Source organism: Paralichthys olivaceus, chromosome 16 (assembly GCF_024713975.1).
Source record: "Paralichthys olivaceus isolate ysfri-2021 chromosome 16, ASM2471397v2, whole genome shotgun sequence".
Lineage (NCBI taxonomy): Eukaryota > Metazoa > Chordata > Actinopteri > Pleuronectiformes > Paralichthyidae > Paralichthys > Paralichthys olivaceus.
In genome coordinates, this window is record NC_091108.1 from 11,900,229 (window position 1) to 11,920,046 (window position 19,818).

Consider the following 19,818-nt stretch of genomic DNA (forward strand, 5'->3'; position numbering starts at 1 on the left):
AACTAAAAATGTGTTTACCAAAAAAAGTTGTATATGATTCAGTCATCTCCTACAGGAGGAGGATACAGTCAGCTTGGCTAGTGCATAATATGGCCGGGTAATTAAAAAAAACATAATTATCGCAATTATTTTCTCCTCCTTTTGTTGTGTTTATGTTGTTTCTGGGCTTCAAGCTTTTGGCTGTGGCAGAAACATGTACTTAGTTTGGTCCATGTCCCATCTTCTAACATGGAGGAGGCAAGGTTTGAGACCTAAAGTGCAGCCAGCTTCACTTTTGAAAGCTGCCACCTCGACCATCTTTATATTCAGTCTATGGTTTGCACAAACACTATAAGCCACACTAAAAAGATCCAAGTACTAACACTAACTCACTAATACTGTTTTATTTTTACAGTGGCTATCTCGCAGTGTATGTGACCCACCGCTCAGAGGTTGCAAGGGTAGGACTGATATGAAAACGAAGCTGTCTGTCTGCACCACTGACGTACAAAGAGCTGCAGGTGTGGGTCTCTGTTTGACTGAGGCTGTGGCTGAGCCCCCCCCCACACACACACACAGAGACAGAGAGAGAGAGAGAGACAGACAGACAGACAGACAGAGAGAGAGAGAGAGAGAGGCAACAAGTGCGCTTCAGTCACATTTACATAAAAATCGGCAATGTACCACCTTCCCACAGGGTTGTGCTGAAGTGTGGGTGTGTTTATTTGTGTTTAGAACATCACCACCAGGAAACAATCAGACAACATTTTGTTTCTCTGATTCACTGATTTGTCCTCGCGCTAATGCCGCTCCCTCTCTTCATTCATTCTCTCTCCGTTTACTTGTTGAGCAGCAGAGAAACTGCCACCTTTAAATGGTGTGATTAGAAATATTGCTTCAACAAATCCATCATAGTACACCTGTAAGAGTAGCTGATAAAATTTGGAGAAATGCCTACATCAGTGAAGCTATTATGGCATCGTTATATAATGTCAGGACAGGAAATGATGAATAGCTTCCAGTCAGCTGCTTTTACAGCTTGTGAATCCAGCAGCAAAAAGAATAAAGTTCAAAGTTACATGCGAACAACTAGACTTACGGCTGGTTTCTCTTATTTCTATGTGTGAGTCATCATAGTGAATCTTCTTCCTCTCTTCAACTCAAAATACTACTTTTTTTTGGAAAATAATAAGATATACATGTTGCTAAGTGAATCTAGTATTTCCATTAGGACTTTAAATTGTCCATTCCTCCACATATGCTTTATGTGAATCCTGATGGGCTGCATGTTACTGCTCATGCAGTAGCTATTTGTCAGTGCAATTTGTTTGAAAAATGGCTTTTTCAGCTCACATTTCTCCACATTTAACATTTCTTGCAGAAGCGTGTTACCAACTCATAAAACATTTATACAGATTGCTGTGCTGCCACTTTTGTAATAATAAATTACACTGCATATTTAAAGTCTCACTGATATCAAATAGTGCTTTTTTTCTTCTTCTTTGGTTTCCTCATGGTGCCCCCCGTGTATAAATATACCTTTTCAATTCACTCTTCTATCATTGGCTGGCAGGGACAGTAGCTGTCAGGGTGCAGGCAGCAACATGACACAGAAAGAGCAACAGACTTTGAAGTGCAAACGCACGTTACCTTTCTGACTCTCCTCTAATCTACAAGCACAGACGTCTTATGTTGCATCGTGTGCTTGCTGTACAAGCTATCAAACAAACATCCACCTTCAGGGAAAAGTGCACTGGAAACGTAATTTTGCACGGCTACAGCAATTAGCCAGTTTGTTGTGTGGCACATGGAGCGATCGCAAATCTTACCTGGAAAAAGAAAGATATCAGGAATAATTCTGAAAATAACTGATAAGGTTTTGGACTGCAAACAGGCATGAAGATGGAAGATGTTTTAATCCTCTCATGAACATGTAACTTAATCATGCTAAAGAAAGTCGACCCACCTGACCAGTAAAGGCTAAATATTTTTATGAAGGCATGTGTGAATGGCTCCAGGGTGCAAACTGTGAAGAAAAATCACACTGTCCCGGTCCACGGTGAACCCAATGCCATGTGTCACGAAAGCTGCAGAATCTAGACCTGCATGTATGTAAGTGAATTGAAAAACGACCACCTCTGGCAGCGTCATTCACCTGGGGCTCTTCTATTTCTGTGTGCTGCTACAATACAAGCCTCTCCCGTGACTTTCTGAAAGTGACTTTCAGTGCCTAACCATGTAGGCCATGATAATGTTGGCCGTTTTCATTGGTTTTGGGGGGGCCTGGTTGTGAGGGCGTACTTGGCTTTTTCAATAAACCTCTGGTGATGTGTTTTGTAATGCATTGGTTATACTTCACAGTAAAAACCCATTCTGTTCCTTCGCCAGCCACTGCACTTTTCCCTAAATTGCCTTTCCTCCAACTGCCATTCGTTATGCTTTCCACTCCGCTGCGCAGATATCATTTATTTATTTTATGAAACAACAACCCCATCAAAACAAAACAAGACCACCCCCTACCTACTGACAGACTGTCAGATGGATGGATGGATGGATGGACAGACAGACAAAACCATTGTTGGACTGGATAACAAGGTTGGATGAATGGAAGAATGGATGGCACAATGGCAAGTTGTTAGGAATTAACATCTACTGGCTTTGTGTATTAGCCAAATACTTGAAAGAGAGATGGTGGAAGAAGGAAAATGGAGTGGGAAAAGAAGCGGTCCCCAGTTAGTGATTCCCCATTATGTGAAACTCAATTTTCCCTCCTGCTTCTCTTTTATCTGGTGCCATTATGGGGACTGTGTTTGTCTGGTGGCAGGGAAATAGGCCTGCTTTGTTTAGACTAGTGTCAGCTATAATGAAAAAGCACCATCAACTCAGAGAGGGGGCTCTGTGTAGTGTCTGTCGCGACACTCTGCAGATAATAACTATTGATTGCTATCTAGAGACAAGAAAAAAAGAGAGAGTGGAAGTAAGAGCAAAGGAAGACAGACAGGCAGAGTGAGAATCTGGGTGAGACTTTATTTTTTCACCAATTATATCTTAGCCATGAAATCACACAGCTTAAAAAGAAACCACGAATAACTGAGGAAGCATCATTAACACTACTCCAACGGATAATCAAAGACATCACGCCACATTTCTTTTATATAATTCTCAGCCTCACTTCAATTTCTCCAGGTAAAACTGTACGCCCACAACTTCAATCCAGCATCCTCGGATTCCTCCAGCCCTCCATTTGTCTCTGTTCCAACCTCTGCCCTGTATTTCAAGAGCTGTCAGATTCCCGCTGAGGTGCACGTAGCTTTTGTTAAAACTGAGTCTAAAACATCGTGGGTTGTTTGCCTCTCCTACTGGCTCTCACAAGACGAATCCTTTAGCAACACTGAGAGCCGCATAAAAGGCTCATTGCAGTAGATAAAAGTGACACTCCAATACCTCATTCTCCTGTGTCAGAGGTGGATTCTGGCTCGACAACTCATTGACCTGACCTGAGGCAGTAAAAGCACAACCCATTGCTTCTGTTTTTCCAATAATGAATGATTGCGGCCAGCGATTTTCTCGGTAATAACTCTTTGCTCCTCTGTATTGATCGCAGCGGTTTTCACATGTATAAGGTGAAAGTGTAAAGTGTTCACTGAGCGGATGGCTATCTGTCGGTCACGGGATTTGCAAGCACTTCACGTCAGTTCGCACCTCTTTTAAATCAGCTGCTGCAATAAAGTTGTTTGGCTAAATGAATGCAGTAGGCTCTCTGTGATTGATTAACTGGGTTTATAGGAATGACTCATCAGAATTTTCATTTTTCATTAGTGTCTTTTATTAGAGTGTAGGTGCTTAACAACACATTACCTCAAACAGTCTCAGAAAAACATTTATTCATTTCAATAAAGCTGTTTTGCTTGAGCTTGTTTTGTATTCATAAATTTGTGAGCTCAGCCACGTCGGAGCTTTAGGTGATTTTGAGCATGCATCTGCATGTGTTTAAAGGCATTTCACCTGTGCACCAAATCCCTGTAGATTATATTGAAGCAGTATGTGTGCTTCATGACATGTCCACTATGAAATGCACTGTGTCCTTGCCTTTGTTTAAAAGAAAAGAAAAGCCAAAGGATTGAGAGATGCAGGGAGAGGAGACGATTTACATAATTAGGGTTTCATTACATTAACATAGAAGGTCAGGGACACAACAACATCTGTGGTGCTTATATGCAAAATGTAAGCATCTTGATCCTCACTTCAGGTGTCGGGGTTGCCATTTTTTATTTTGTATATATAACAGTGTATTTTGTCTTTGTTAGTGTTCTGTGACATATAAATTGTAACTGGAGCTGGACTGAAAAACAGAAATTAAATTACTTGGAGTCTCAGTGGGTTGCCTACTCACTCCTACAGATGAGGGCACTGAAATTTTGCATTCACTGCTTTCAACAAATAAAACTGTAAGCCTCTCTGTCTGTCTGTCTGTCTGTCTGTCTGTCTGTCTGTCTGCAAAGGAAGTCTTGTGTGTGGTCAGCAGCATTTCCTGTCCTGCTGCATCACCACCACCACAGGCCATGTCTCAGCTTTGATCTCTATCTGCAACAGACCGGTTTGGGTAAATATCACCAGCCTGGAGAAGGAAGATATGAGCTCCTCTTCTTCTGAGCCCATCTCTCTTTAGACCATCTCTGTGATCTGTGCTGAGGATGCAACTTACCATCATATGGAGGAGCACCAGAAGTCCAGTTTCACATCCACGTCCCACTAGCAAGCACATCTAGCGGATTAATCTCCACCACCTCAGCCAATGACAGTGTCAGCATTCAGGGGCAGATAGATGAGATATGAGCCCTCACTCCACCAGTAACGCAGATGTCTGCTTGCTGCCAGTCCACCTCCTCTCTCTGACTCCAGAAGAGATGAAAGTCTGACTGATGTCAAGTTAAGAATCTCTGACTTACTTCAGCGACTTTACTACTCTGTTGGATGTTTTTTGCTACTTATCGCCCTTACGTCAACCCTGAAAGCGCTGTGCTCTCCAATATCTCTGATCACATGACTGGATATGTGGTGGAAGAAAGCTGCTGATTGGTGTGTTGTCATTTAGTCAACTGATGGTAGACTTTACAGAATCTGCCGTTTTTGTTTAGATCACTCAAATCACCAAAAGAAACCAATGCAAAGTGGTTAAAATCCATATTCTCTTAAATGTCCAGCAGAGGGTGACTCCACAAGAAGCCCATTTCTGGAATTTCACAGGAATATATTTATCCCGACCTCTTAGTGGATTCATAACATCAGCAAACATTTTGCTAAGGAGTTCATGGTCTCAATTGCTAGTTTCAACTGCCTTCAACACAACTTAATGTTTTATAAATCATGGTCCAATTCAAGTAAAATAGACAAATATGCATTCAGGTAGGTGGCAGTGTCCCATCCTTTGAGTTCTCAGTCACCCTGTGTAAAAATATGTCTTCTGGCTTAAAAATAAAAAATATATCACTGGCCACAAACTATCTTGACATCTTTTTCCTGTGTCTTCTACTTGTGTGTCACCGCTTTTTCACCAGGATATTTGTATTTATTTTTGGGTTCTTTTCATGTTTGCGTCTGTTGCGTGTTAGAAGCTTTAACGCCCCCCACTCACTCGCAGTGACTCCAACGGGGAAAAGCAGCACATGTTATAGAAAGAAACCCTTGACAGGCATCTCTGTAAAATCTCTAAACTGCATCATGATTACCTAATGTAAAGTATTTATTCCACAGTGCTGTCATGGCAGCAGCATCTGGTGCTCCCTCCTGCCCAGGTGTCTGGCCCCAGGACAAGGTCAAACCAACAGGTCTCCTTCCCTTCAGCTGGGCAGCTACGAGTCGTCACATGGTTCAGTGGGGGCTGAGCACATGTTAAGGCGCCTTCTGTCAGAACTTGAAACCTTCACTGTGCAGGAAATTTGTTTCCCTTCTCTACCTTTGAACACTGTGCTCTAACATGAAGGGACAGGCTGGAGCAGAAAAGCAGGTGGACATCTGACCAAATCCTTCAAAGTGAGTTTTTCCTGAGATGGACACAGATTGTCCTTACAGCTTATAGATACAGTGCAATTGAAAAGCAGGTGGGACACTGCATTTAAAAAGTGGCCTTTGCTTCAGTCTAGAACTGTGTACATGGAAATTAGGCTGATGCAGACACAGGGTTGGGAACCGGCAGGAGCAGAGCTTCTTGGCAAGAAATAGAAGTGTGAGCAGAGAAGCTGCAGCAGAGTCACAGCACCCTACAGCTAACACAGTTTTCCTGTTCTTCGTGCATTATGCTCAGAATAAATGAGACCTACAGTCACTCCATTCATTCATTCACAACATATGTGGTGTGGTTACAACCAATACATCACCATTACTGTGGTAGGGACCAACAACAATCATGCTAATTAAATAACTACCACTGATTTAAAGGCAGTAGACTTTGGCATGTTTCCCTCTGAACATTATGCACAAGCAGCTCCCAAAGCTTGTGAGTTAGGCGCACGATGAATTTGGCAGAACATGAAACACTAGGATGTACAATATTTTGGCTCGGGACAGGAAACACATTTACTCATCATGTTGTTTTTGTCCTTAGACGTCTATCGCCATGTGTCACTGAGAAAAAATTCAATGACATTAGTTGAGGAGCTGCACAGAACCAGTGGCAGTCCATAGAGTCAGGAGTGCATCCGCTAGACGAGGCCGCCATCACAATTGTCACTCTGCGTGTCATGGTGCACACTGACAGCTCTATGTTGGATGACAGCACACCACATGTTTTCACCAAATCTGATATCACGCTGATTTAATCAGGGATGCTTGAAAACATTTCTAAACACACACACACACACACTAACCTGTCTCTGTGTTCTCTTTCTCTCCTGTTTCTCATCTTTCTGATGGTGATACATTTATTTTCTTTCTCATATTCCTTTTTATTTTGAGTGATCTGTGCAAAGATGAACAGGAAAATGCCTTTTGAAGAACACTTTAAGATTGTGCCTTATTTTATCTTCAACAAAAGTAAACGTATTTGTTTCTTCTGTGCTGATGAAGCAGGTGAAGAGATTGAAGCCCATTAACCGTCCCCACCTCCAGATTGTGTGTATATGAGCCTTATTGAACCAGTCAAGCTCTGAATGCTGAAGTAATTAAGAAAACAACAACAGAAAGAGTCACACTTGAACACAATCTAAATAAGATATTGTGTATCTTGTGCCACAAGCAAACTTATTAAAGCTAATCAGTTAAGATTCACATTCCTTGACTGTCTTAAGGAACAGTAAGACGGTAAGACGATCTCAAGTAGGAACAGAAAGTGCAAAGACAACACAGCATCTAGTAAGAAAATGTCCATGTTTCAACTTCATCTTTTTTCACAAATAATTTAAAATTATTATTCTCACGTCAAATTAGAAAGTTTTGAAATTTAAATTTGACTTGAATGATGAATATGAATGCTTACTTTTAAACAGTAAGATAAAATGGCCTTTTTTTAAATTTACATTCGAAAAAAATTTGAAATGCAAGAAACCATTAAATGGGGGGAAAATGAAGCTTGAAAATGAATGTAAATATATACAAGGCCTATATGTTTTTAATCATTTCTAGGCTACATTAATATCAGTAAAAAGACCAGTGAGATGTAGAAATTAGTTTTAAGATTAAATATATATTCAATTATTAAATGTAGTCATTTATTTTATGAGCATGTCGGTCCTTTGATGGACAGCCGACCTGTCCAGGGGGACCGTCACGTGGCTCCAGCCTATCCATGACCTTCAAAGTAAAAGCTCTATCGTGGACTGACGGATTTATTTAAATTAATGTTGACTTTTCTCCTTGAATATACTGTACTTCTCATAATATATGTATATAAACCATTGTCAATAATTTCACATGCGTTTTATTGGGGATTCATTACATTTCCATTACTAGATCTAATTTTTATTTCTAACATTGCTTCTTTGGCAGAGAATATTTCTGACATGCCAAAACAGCCCACCTTTCCTTCCCCCCTAAGTGCCTATTACCTTACAGGTGGATAGAAAGAGGAAGAGCGATTGGGTGATGCATGCAATTTTGATGAAAATCAGTAGGGTGCAGGCAACAGTGTTTAGCTGTCACACAGCATATCAGCAGGAGAGAGGGGAGGAAAGATAGAAAAGACATGGAAGCAGAGAAGGTAATGTTCTATTCTGAATAGTGTGGCAGCAAAACAAGATCTGGACAGCAGTGAATACAATTTTTAAAGATAACCCATGAATTTTGTGGACATGAGGTACTGATATTTACACTATTTCTATCTACAAATGGAGCTTTCCTCAAAAATAACAGTAGAACAGATAAATGCAAGAAATATCAACTGACTGGGAAAATAATTGTCAATTTGGACAGATGGTGTCATGCTATTTTGATATAAAAAAACATGATACACTAAAAGGTGTAAAAGGCTAAAGTAAATGAATAACATGTCTCAAGCCTCAAAGTATATATATGATGTGTTTTGAAACCAGAAACTCCATAACCACAGTCATCAGGGGCAGGAGGGAATTATCGTGACTGTGGGCTATGGTTGCAACAGACCCCTTCCCACACACGCCCTAGAGTCACGGTCGACTCGTTGGTGACCACTGCCCTAGAGCAACATACAAACATACAGCATAAACACTTTCATATAGTAGTCATTATTTTAACAGGACAGGAAGCATCAGATAAAGTCTTAATGCAATGTATACATTATAACATGTATTTAATCTAATTTACAAAATATTCAAACTATTTTGTATTCTTGCAACAATTTAGATAAACTGCATTGATCAATCAAATCAAAAAATAGAAGGTCTGGGCTACAAGGCCACTTTGCCTATGCGGTATGGGATGGGGGGGAGGGTGACATGTCTCCTCTGGACCCATAGAACTTGAAAGAGCAGATCATTTAGTGACATCAGTTATCTGAAGTCATAATGTTTCTTGTATAAAACTATCAAAAGGCACATCTTGACTATCCGATTAACATAATAGTGAAGTTTCATGAAAAAACTGCAAATGGTTTTCGAGTTCTGCTCTGAAAATGAAATGACAAACAGACATATGACTGAACAGCCGGATGCATAGATGAACGTACTGATCACCATATCTACCCAACATCATCATATGCCAGGGGAATAATAATAAAAACCAACACAGTCTCAATGTGTGTCTAAATCTCAGGAAAAGAGAGAGGACTAACAAGGCAGCACAAATCTCTGCTGCAGTCTTTTCTGGCTGAATGTAGTTATATTTGTCGTTCATTTTGTGAAACTCCAGAGAAAATGAGGGGTGAGACATTTTAATTGGACAGAGGTGTGGAAATAAAGTAGAGAAGATTTTTTTTTGGCCTCGGCCACAGCCTCAGACAAATTTGAGGCAGTATTGCTGAATCTCTGCAGCACTTGTTCACCCCAGAGGCTGCTGAGTGTTTCCAGCACTCTCTTATCATCAAACAATGCCATGCCACAATGTGACACGTTAGAGACCCATGTTGCTGCTCCCTGACAGGGCACATCAGTGACAGTGCAGTCAAGTAGCATTCGAGCAGATGAAGCCTGAAGTCACAAACATATAGAGCCACAGCCAGACAAGTATGCACATATATAGAGATATACATACAGAACGACAAGCATGTGCAGTCTTAAATAGGGCTGCACCAGAGCACAGAGTCATTCGTAGTTATTTATTTATGTATTTAGTTAGTTAGTAATTTATCTATTTAGTAATTAGTTAGTAAGTTATTAAGTTATTTAGTTTGTTAGTCTTTGCACATTTATATGATCTAGGACGTTAAAACACCTGTTAACCAACGATTACACATTAACGTCAAGATTTGAATGTTCACAAGTGTCTCTGGCACATTGAAAAATACCAATACAATATTTACACTACATTTCATCGGCGGACGCTTTTATCCAAAGCGACTCACAATTAGTGCATTCAACATCATCTATGAGGGGCTATTTAGGGGTTCAGTATCTTGCCCAAGGACACTTCGGTATGCAGATGGGGAAGAGTGAGGATCAAACTGCTGACAAGCATTAACAACAGAATATGATGATTATCACTTCATTATATACCTGCAGCTGCTGTAAAACAAACCAATAGGTCTATACAGTGTTTCCTGTTAACCAGCTAGACTGTGGCAGCCCGCCATTGTGTAATTTGTCCCACCACAATGTCATAATGATCCAAAATGTTGTCCAACTCATGACAACATATAAAATCTGTCGGTTTTTTTGCAGTTTTCAATGAAGCGCTGTGTGCAGTGCTCTTTGGGCATCTCTTGCCTCTGTCTCTCTCTCTTACACACACACAATTACACTGACCCTTCTGTCACAGTTGGACTGGCCATCGGCAGCAGCGGGAGAAGTCCCTCTGCTTCATTGGACCGTCAAAACATCAAAACATCCATTACGTTTTTACCATCCTCCTAGGCAGGCGGCCAGACCCAACTGCTTTAGCTGTGCATGTTTCCACAATGGGTGTGCAGAAATACAGTAACATGTGGAGTTAGTCTGGTGACTGTTAACTGGGAGACCTGCAGAGGAGAATACCCCCTCAGATGGCACCGATGTCCCAGGATTGTCTGTGTTTGATAGTATATATTGGTAAAATTCCAAGTTGACAGTTAAACAGTCAATGGTACATTTCCATGATTTAATTGTTTAAATATTTGTCAGAATGTTAATTAATTAGAAACACTTCTACTTGTAAAGTCTCTGGTCATTAATTGTCGGACCCGTTTTTGTAAGAAAATTGGAGTTGTGGTGATGACTTCAAAAAATCACTCAACATCACTGGGGATAAATCTGCTGTGATTAAGAGAGCCTAAAGGTACAACAATATAATCATGAAACAAAGAAATATAATTGCAGAGGTTGCCTTCTTCTTTCTTGATTCAGAAATGAACAAATATGCGATTTACCCACAGAAACTGAAACTACAATAAATATGGAAGAGATTATAGAGGGTCATTTAGAAAGTGAAACTAGCTTGCAGCTTAGATCAGGGACTTAAAAGTGTTAATGAGTAATTATTCTCATTAAAATGGACATTCAGCATTTTACTAATTATGCAGGAGAATTAGTTCGTCCACATAATCAACCATCAAAGCAAACAATAAGAAAATATGTCCTTGCATCACAGTTGTAATTAGTATTTCATGCAGAGTGTATCCATACACCTAAGAGATCATATAATTGGGTCTCAGCAGGAAAAAGAAATCTCCGAGGTCTGTGTAAGGAAGTCAGTGCGTTGGTAATTTGAGCACAATGTCTTACATTATCTCTTAATTTCCTGTTAGATTTACACACCTCTGAACATACTTTGATGAGACCTGATAAAGGTGGAATATGTTCATGTAAAGTGAAGCTGCACCACCTCTTTCTCTGGATTTTCTGTCTTCTTTTGTTTTAATTCACTGTTGCAGCAGCACGCAAGACTTGACATGACGTTATTAATGAGACATTGTGAGTGGACGGAATCAGAAACAGACATTGACAGGGTTTATTATTAGTCTTTTAACACAACACAAACACAAGATGCTCTTACACTGAATAAAGCATGACCTCAGAGTTCCATATTTATTATTTCATAGACACCCGAGTAAGTATGGCGGTGCACAGTGTCAGCATGCATTTGGCTTTTCCTGGTGCCTCGCCTTCTCTCATTGTCTCAGTTTCAGCCTCGGGAGAGTTATTTTGAGAAATAGCTACGCAAAAAACGAATTCTCTCCCATTTTTGCTGTTGACTTATTCAGTTATTCAACCATGAGGCAAATGAACACGATCTCCACAAATGGAACCTTCAGCTATGAATGATTAATTGTCAAAAGACTGGTGGAGATTTCTAGCTGCAAGGCCTCTTGGCTTTCTGTCACCCACAGAGGCATTTGGCCACCACATAAATAAAAAAAGACAATTTCACTTTACACAAAGTATTTTTAAACGGCCATAAATTTACTGTCAATAAAACCAAACTGCTACAGCAAACAGTGACTTACTGCAGGAGTCTGCTCACATTATAAGACACTTATCTAACTCTCTGAGTGAACGTTGACTGCCCATATTTAAGAAGGGCGGATAAAAAAACAATAAGGATTGATAATCCATACAGCTTTCCACTCACACACTGTGGAAGCTGCCAAATGTATCTTTAATAATTCAGTGTATTGTAAATGCCTACGTTAATGAGATTATTTTAGCTGTGTTACACTGCTGAGTGTGCATGAGTTCCAGGTCTACCGTGTCATTAACAGCACTGCACCACACATACTGTATATATTGACAGTAATAATAAAAATATATGTATGCAAAACATACATGACGGGAACTGAATTCAGTGCATGACACTTTTTGGAGTTAGATATGTAGAACTGTTCATAAACTGTGTACGTGCACATGTAGAATATCTATATGCCTCCAACTGTTCCACAGCAGTACATCTTTAAGGGATAGTTCACCCAAAAATTTAATTCAACTGCAGTAACTGCCACCAAGTTTGGTGGGAATAGGTTTAATAGTTCCTTAAATGATGCTGTTTCAAGTCGAATTTGAAAGTCAGGGCATAGGGACACTTGGATGACACCACACGAGCAGTATGGAGGCATTTTATGTTTTTTTCTGTGTTCTGTTACTTCAGAAAAAGAGGTCACCGTTACTTAAATTGTATTGGATTTGGCTGCAATACTGTTTAACCCTGAAACTCAAAAAGTGTTTTGTGGAATCAAACACTTCACCTGCACCTACCGGCATTGTGCTGAGTAGATAATGAATGAATTTTCATTTTGGGTGAACTATCCCTTTCAGCGTTTTATTCCCTTCATCTGTTTGTCTGTTAGTTGGCTCTACGGAGTGATTGTGGGTAATTCTTTTGTTCATCCAATATGCACAATTAAACACTCATTAGCAGCAAATTGTCATCAAATTTTTGAAAGGTAATAATAATAATTTAAAAATAGCAATCATATCAAAACTTTGCTGAAAAACTGCTTCAAATTAAAACTAATTAAAAAGAAAAAAAATCACAATAATTAAAAATGATTATACAACTGCCCTGAAACTTTGGTTTATGATACACATAATCAAAAAAGCTAAAATCTACAGAGTCTGCAAAATATCTACACAACCAATGAAACTGACTAACAGCCGAAGAGAGTAATATTGCATATTTGGTTTGTTTGTCACATTAACTTTTCCATTCCTCCATTACCCCCTTCATACTCTGCTCAGTCAAGAACACTGGTCTATGGGCTGAACTATACCTGAGGTGCATGCATTCTTACTGCACATTATACATTTATGTGAATGAAATGGCATATGCGTGGTGTGTGCACAGGTTAGCATGCACTGGCACTTCCAAATGCACACTCACTGCATATTTACTGTATGCGTGACTGTTTTCTCTGTGCTGTGACAAATTTGCCAAGATCTTCTGCACTCCTGCCGTGAGGTTGTGTGGTGAAAACATTGGCACTAGCACCCGAGGCGATAGTCACGATACAGGAGCATAGACCTGCTCCAATGCCACCTACAGTGCTGGGCTGCAGTATTTCCAATGCACCAGTCCAAGCAGTGAGTGGAACCAATGCTAGTGTGATTAGTCTGGCTAGGGGGTAAATGAAAACCATTATCAAGGTTTTTCTCTCTGCCGCATCCTAATGCAAAGCACAGGAGAGAGGTGATTTGAATTGCTAAGGCTGCACTGGCAATGCTCATTTGGCACCGGACAATCTTGATCTGAGTCTGGCTCTCTACATGCTGATTTTGTTTTGTTTTGTCATGTGTCTTGAAATGAGAATCATTATCAACTGTGACACTCTCAATGGCCTGATGTTCTACTGGTTGGGTCCTGCAGTGCAGCAGCCTTGTAATTTTGGTAAAAATGTGACCCAGATAAGCTATTCCCTTCCTTTTCAAAGATGACTGAGAAATAAATAGACTGTAACCCAAACACGTCTGCCACATTTTGTCACTTGTTAATACGTTACAATGCCAAGATTATACTGTAGATGTATTATTGCAGATTTGAACTGAATCGGTCCTGCAGTAGCTTGTTCTGGGATGAATATGCATACATATTTAATGATCTACTAACTGAGGCAGAGGTTGTTAGTACTGCTCACACACTGATTGTACAACTGTAACTAAAAGTGAGCTCTATAGCTTAATGTATATTCTATTTTACTTAATATACCAGGCTAAATTATAACTATAGCCTCAAATTTTGATTTAAGGATACGTTTGACATTTTTGCTCTAAACCACACAGTATGTCAAACAAAAAAAATTTTGATTGAATAAATCATTAACATGTACAAAGACCTACAAAATACATTAATCCTCATTTTGTCCAGTAACAAAGAACACAAGTATATACTTCTAAAACTGTGACATTAGCCCGAATCTGCAGAAACAGATAACACATTTTGTGTCTGTGCTACTGCCAGGGGCTGCAGAGGTGTGCTGGAAAACTTATTTGAAGAAAACTGTTCTGTAAAAGTTCTAGAAAAGTGAACATCCAGAGTCTATTTGCCAAATAATATCTTGACTGATTCCGCGTATATATGAGTATGTTATTCTCTTTTAATGAGCAGTGAAGCACACTGTGCTGAGAAAAGCTTAATAGTCCAAAAGGGACCTATTTAAAATGATAAAAGAGACTAATCCTAAAGATGACAAGCATCCAAGAGAGAACAAAAGCTTGTGCATGAACAAGCTTTTCTTTGGCAAAAATGATAAGCAACGATTTGGACTGTATGCAAAACAAGCTCATTGTTAGCACCAAGGTAAGCATACAAAACAGCAACAATGTGTGGTGAACAATGCAAAACGACAAAGGGATTGGAGCTCCCCGCTTTCAACAAATTACGCCTGGCTTCCTGGTGGTGGGCTACACCTGTTTTCTGTTTAATTGTCATGAAGCGATGTCTATCCCTCTTTCTTTTTCCAGTCCTGTTCCAGTCGCCTCTTATTCCCTTGTTTTCTTCACTCTCCTAATTTCATGGCTGGGCATTCTTCCCTGTAAAATGTACGAGATGCTTGTTTTACACACCCCGTACCGACAGCCATGTTGTGGCGCCCTAAGGGGGTCTTTGCCAGCCTTACACACACACACACACACACACACACACACACACAGAGCAACCAGCTCACAGCTCTCCTCACCAATTACACTCAACTCCAGGAATAGCCCTCCTCTCTGACACGAGGTTGGTTGTGATCATCATGTCCTTCAAAGTTCTCAATGCTGGGGCTCCGCAACAGGTAGATAAAAGCATCTCTCAAAATTTGACAGTGTAGTTCTACTCAATGCAAGGTTAGGGGGCCAAGATAACATCAACACACTGTCTGACCGCAGAGCTCATTGACCAGGTTATGGGCTGAAAGCTATGCAGCTAACAGCAATTCACCTAAGAGCACTAGCAATTAATTGCGCACAAACAGAATCATCATAAGACACACACACTGGCCCACATGCACATAAACTGCACGCACCCTAGACATTGTGGGTAAATGGGGTAAAATGTGGTGTTGTGTAGTGGGTAATGAGTGCTGATTGTTTGTGACGGGGCTGTAGTAAGGCTGATTTCCCAGCTGAGGAATGGAGGCTTTGTACACATCACAGGGCTGTCAGGCAAAGACAGAAAATGGGCCCATAGCTTCAATGCTCTTCAGAAACAGACAGCCAGAACCACTTCACTGTTTAGCTTTAGACAGCAGTCGCAGGCAGTGAGTGATGATGCGAGTATTTTAAATATTTTGTGATGCAATTTTGGCCAATTTGCATGTAATGTGCGCTTGGGTGTTATACATTTGATATGTGGAAAAAACATGGCTGTTATTAAAGGGCAAAGTCAATTACTGACTCATGGGCAGTATTTATGCTAAAAATTTCAAGACACTTAAGTAGAAATATATAGCGGATTTTTTTTTTTTTCTCTTATTTTAATGGCATTACCACCCCTGTGATTTAGTATAGATTTTTTGGAACTATCCAAAAAGAGTTTAGAGCAGCACACATAAGGCAGCATCAGAGCAACATAGGCAGTTCCCAGTCTAAAAGGCTTCTGTAAAACGGGTGTTGAGGAATTACTGCATTGTAAAGATGATTTCTTTGTTTTCAATTTTATTGTGCAGAACTTTTGTTTATGTTTTGTCAGGGTAATAAGTCTTTTGATTAGTGGCTATATAAAGTTAATGGATTTTCTTTGCATACATTGCAATACAGCCTGGATTGATCTCACTTTTTCATTAGGGGTTTCCTTACTTGATGACACATCGTCAATAAATTATTGATCTCAGTGTCTTTTATTCATAAGTCTTACAGTGTGGAAGGGATCATTAGGTGGACTTTTTGCAAGCTTTGACTACCACTCAATGGAGGCAAATGATTCCTTCTGAATATTTTATGAGAGCAGCGGCCTGTTGTAGTTAAGTTATCCATATCGGCACTGATGACCTGCAAGAAGCTTTGACTTCAAACAGAGTTGCAGGCTAATCCACTCAGTAAGTCAACAACAGCAAAACAATAAATTTCTGTTTATGTTTTTAGTTGATCAAATCACTCCTGAGAAGAATAGAAACAGTCCATTTGGAAAGTTATGACTTAATGATAAAGATTTAATGGCATCCAACAATAAATTGATGACTGGCTAGTACCACAGAAGAGGATGTTCCTAAAATAGGCCCATCAAAAATAAAACTGGAAACTGAAATGTGACTCAAGTTATTAAGTACTTGTCAAATTGATGCAAATGGCATCATCAGTGAAAGTTCAACATTGTCACCAAGGGTAATGAAACATGATGATTAATTAGTAAACACATATTCAATAACAGTAACATAAGTAAAAACATGTAACAGGAAACCAAACTATAAAACAACTGTATCTTTGTTGCAGCAGAAATGTTTATGCTAGAATGGTTGTTAGCTGGGTTGTTTAATGGATGTTAAGGTTAGAGTTGGGCAGAAAGTTATTGAAAGACATTTTATAAAAATAATACTAGTGATGTTTTCAATCATCTAAATTGGACAAATGGTTTTCTTTACTCTAGAAATGGCCCTTTATATTTGAGGGAGGTTTCTCATTTATGTTGACTGATCATAGGGATCAAAGACATTTTCTGCTCTATCGGTCTCTATATCATGACAACTCACTGAATAAATGGTTTAAAAGGAGCATCAAAAATCTAATTTCTATTGCATTCTAGAGTGCTGGGCCTTAATTTGATCACTGTGCTGTCACAACCTCTGATCTTTTTGAAAAACAGAGGAGTCGATCATGGATCTCAAGTCGAGAAAAAGGCTCTTCTCTGAAGTCGTGCAGTTTGGTATCCGCAAGAGAAGCTCCTCCAGAGAAAGAAAGAGGATCAGACTTGACATAGAAAAGGCAGAGCCACATTGTGAGCCCATCCAGAGGCTTCACAGGAGAGGTATAAAAAGGCTCTTCAGTGAGATTGCTGAGGACATTTCAAGTCTTCAAGAGATGCCCTCCAAGAGAAGGAGGATGGCCTCCGATGAAGAGGTGAAAAAACACTGAGGCTTCACACACCTCTGCACCTCACACAACCTTACAAAAAAAATTGCTAGCATGATTATGCTAACATGCTAACATTACATCGTTATTTCTTGATAATCCCATATTTTGTCATGTTGCATCCCCACTTTTTGAGACACACGATTGCAATTGATTTAACTAGCATATAGCAGCAAGTTTACTGAATTTAACTGCTCCTATAATAACAATGAACCTGGCAGGTTGCTTAAAGACCACTGCTAGTAGCCTCAAGCTGTGAGATTTTGATTTGTATCAGTGCTGCATTTTTAAGGCATCCAAAGGAATTTGAAAAGGCCAAAAGGTGTGATAACTGCTTACCGGCTTGGGCACGTCCAGTGGGTGCACAGGACCTGGTGATAGCCACGGACTAGGCCCAACTTGGAAAATATGACTTCACCAGCCAGACAGGCAGGAAAGTCTTGGATGTGTGGGACTGGATAGCAATCAGGTGTCATTGAGCCGGCGAGCACCATCCAGCACCTTGCTTTGCCATCACATGCAGTGGTGAAGACTATGGGCTGCTGGAGTGACGAATGATTCAATGACCCTCCATGTTCTCAAACTCAGCCTTAGCAATAACCAGCTTAACCGGGTTGAAGCGCCGGCGCTGAGCGTGAACTGGTGGGCCGGCTATAGAGATATGTTCCACCCCACATTGGGTGGTGTTGAATGAGAAAGTGGGCTTTGTTAAACTTGGAAACTGTACCAGGAGGTGGTGGAACTCATTAATAGCTGGTATAATGCTGGATAGTCCCACAAAGTCTGATACACCGAGGGAACAGACATAAGAACAAAAAGCCACTGCATCAATCAGGCGGCAGCCCTTGTCATCATTTAACCGCTGACAATGGGCATCTTCTTGTTGCCTTGGTAACCCGACAGCTCCTTACAGTAGTGAGTAATAGTGCAAACTACATAGTGCAAATCAAATACAGTGTTCTACAATCATGACTACAATCTTGTTTTTCCAAGATGTTGCCTGTCAATGAAGAGGAGGTCACAGAGACAAGAAAAGCCTTGCTCAAAAAGGTCTGGATCATCGCATCCAGCTACATCCACCATGGGGAGAAAGCTGCCTTCAAATTTTTTGGCGAGAATTTTTGACTCAAGGCCAAAGTGCAATGGTTTGGCAAAGGAGGCCTGCGATGGAGTGGTGTCCTTCCTTGCTTTTACAGGGAGCAGTCCATACAGAGTCCCCCAGATATTTTGGTAATCCATGCTGCTGGCAATGATATAGGACTCACACCAGCCAAGCAACTTGCATCTGCAATGACAATGGACTTGATGCAGCTCCACAAAGAGCTCCCCAACATGAAAATACTGTTCTCCTGCATCAACGAGCGGCGAGTGTGGCCCTATGGTGAACCAAGGATCATCAATGGTGAAAGGAGGATTGTCAACGAAGTGATGACCAAGGCTCTTCACCAGTTTGGAGGTGAAGTGATACAGCATCCACTCCTGAGGTTTTTTAAGAAAAACCTGTATCTACCTGACGGAATGAACTTCACCCAGAAAGGAAACCATGTCTTTCTGTCAGCGATGCATGAAGTGCTGAGGAAGACACTCCTTCGACAACGACTAACTTTTCCCCTCACTTCAAAAAAATTCTAAATGTAAATAAGGGATGCACAATATTAGGATAACATGCCATATGTTAGTTTTTCATGCCTCATTCAGCAGGGCTCAATCTAATCTGCTGAATATATAATGCATGGTGCATGGATCGTCATTTATCGCAGTTTTTGACATCTTTTGCAATAATTCTATCACGCATGTTGATATCGCGATGATGATATCACGATGATGATAGATTTTCGTAGACTACTGAGTCTCATAGACAAATCTTCACACACATTTACAAATTGTGGCACGCATTTGCAGATCCCTGCCACGGCACAGGTATTGTTATTAACACAGTTAAAGTTGAACACTAGCAGGCCAATTAGCTTGGATTTGCATTTGCATTTGCTTCTGGCTCTGTTGGAATACATCTCCTGTTCCCTCATTGTTTTTTGTTGAAGCCATCAATAGAAAATCTTGATTTGCATGATCAAGATGAGAAAAAACAACTTTACTTTCTAATATGACAAATAAATGCTTCTGTGTAAATGGAGCATTTTCAACTTGGAAGCTCCCTAATCCCACCATTACTGATTTATTCTTACCATTGAAATGTACAATTAATAATTCACAGAAAGATAACTGCAAACCTTCCCATGTTGCTCCTTCCACATTTCCA

The 19,818-nt window shown here is 40.2% G+C and overlaps 1 long non-coding RNA gene across 2 annotated transcripts; it reads left to right on the forward strand.

Annotated features, from left to right (window-relative positions):
• The first annotated feature begins 14,583 nt into the window (after nucleotides 1–14,583).
• Nucleotides 14,584–19,718, forward strand: LOC138405161 (uncharacterized). 2 transcript variants are annotated; one of them, XR_011238843.1, is made up of 2 exons: nucleotides 14,584–17,546; nucleotides 17,836–19,718. It is a non-coding gene; the product is annotated as an uncharacterized lncRNA (long non-coding RNA). The 2 variants fall into 2 exon arrangements; XR_011238842.1 differs by having other exon boundaries at nucleotides 17,851–19,718.
• The last annotated feature ends 100 nt before the right edge of the window (nucleotides 19,719–19,818 follow it).